A 1,814-nucleotide genomic window follows, 5' to 3' on the forward strand; every position below is an offset into this window, starting at 1 on the left:
GTCTCTCTCTGCTCTTCTCAGTGTGAGGATCTCTGCCTGGAGCTGACTGTATGCTGAAAAATAAAGCCAAAAGAATGCCAGCCGAGTTGAAGCAGCACAGGGAGAGGAGACATGGAAAGTAACAGATAGATCTGACTCATACACAGCCATCAGATAGGCTTGTCTAATGTGTGTGCCAATATACCAGATGACTGATTCCGTTCTGCACAAGTGTAAGGTACCCAAGATGTACGCGTCCCGATAAGTGCTGTGTAAGCTATTTTACAAAGGGCTGTGGATATGCAGGCACAAGATGACATTGACATGTTTGGTGATTCACTGACTGTCAGTGCATATGATTGAAGACAGATAGATGGGCATACTGATAGACTAGGATGGCAAACAAGTGTTAAATGAACACGGCCTGAATAGCACTGTGGATGCTGCCCTTTACAGTTTGCATGTGCGATGAGCATCGCGACAGATAGAATTGGGATTCGGCTGATAGCAGAGACGGAAGAACGCTAGAGCTCGATGATCGTACTGCGATGCAGTGTAGATCACTGTTAGCGAGTTAGCGCAGGCAGGAGTGGAGGCTGAGCACATACTCCCAGAGCAGACGGAGAGGAAGTGAGTGCGAGGCCTGAGACCAGCGGGAAGGGCTGAGGCAGTGGGGAGGGAGGCAAGGCCACCCATGGAGGAGATGGAGAAGAGGGAAGAAGACAAGGCCCTCAGCCTACCGACTGCAACCGTGTGCTGGCCGCAGTCTTGCCCCTTCCAGAGCTCTCTGTCGCTAGCACATTGCGGCGCCACACAGGCGCACCGCCTACAAGTGCCCCTACTGCGAACCACCTGGCGCCTCCCAGAAGGGCAACCTCAAGTCCACATCCGCATGCCAACACAGCTGCGCACGCTCACATAGCCACCACCTCCGACGAGGAGGAGGTGCCAAGAGGAGGGAGGTAACCGCGCAATAGTTTGAAGTGGGTGTGTCCTGAGGCCTTGGACGGTACGGACAGATCGACCGAAGACGTCTGCTCGGCACTGTAACGAGGTCGTCAACGGAGACGTGACAAGAAGAGGGCATAGGGAAGACGGGGTGGGAGCGTCCAAAGGGGAGAAGTCGAGCTCTGAGCAGAGGATATTGCTGCCGGTCTGATGGCGGGTACCAGACCCAGCGCGAGGGACCGAATCTCCTCAGTCAATCGAGAAGGTGCAGCACTGTTCGACAGTGCCGACATGGAGGACGAGACTACCCCAGTGGAGCCAGGAGCAGTGGCAACGGAGGGAGAAGCGGGACTCAGGTCACTGATGGTGCATTCCTGTGAGACCGTGTGGCAGTGTGTTCAGCACAGGCCTGGTTCCTTAAGTCCTATCGGCACGATTAGGCCTCCTTGAGCACTGTTGTCGGGTGTGCGGCGCCGCTTAGGGAAGCCTGGTTCCTCAGAGAGCCACATGAAGACCCACAATGGCTCCAAGGCCGTCCGGCCCGGGGGAAACGCCAAGGCAATGATCCCCAAGAGGGCCGCGGCCCCGTCAACGACGTGGCCCAAGAACCAGAGACCAATGGGGACTCACACAAGATTTACCAGGGTTTGTCTCCAAGTGTGGAAACCTGTCCATGACCGAGAGAGCCCTGGGACGGGTCAGCCAGGCTAAGCAGCCGACACAGGGCCAGAGACGACCTACCGCCCGCGTGACGCGGCTCCTCTGTGCCAAAAGGCGCCTCCTGGACTACCTCAGCCTCCGGATCAGCTGTCGAAGAATAAACCTCAAGGAAGAGAAGAGGCGCTTAGGCCAGAGGATGTCCCCGGAGCTGGAACCCCAGGTTTGTA

This window comes from Salvelinus sp. IW2-2015, linkage group LG35 (assembly GCF_002910315.2).
Source record: "Salvelinus sp. IW2-2015 linkage group LG35, ASM291031v2, whole genome shotgun sequence".
Lineage (NCBI taxonomy): Eukaryota > Metazoa > Chordata > Actinopteri > Salmoniformes > Salmonidae > Salvelinus > Salvelinus sp. IW2-2015.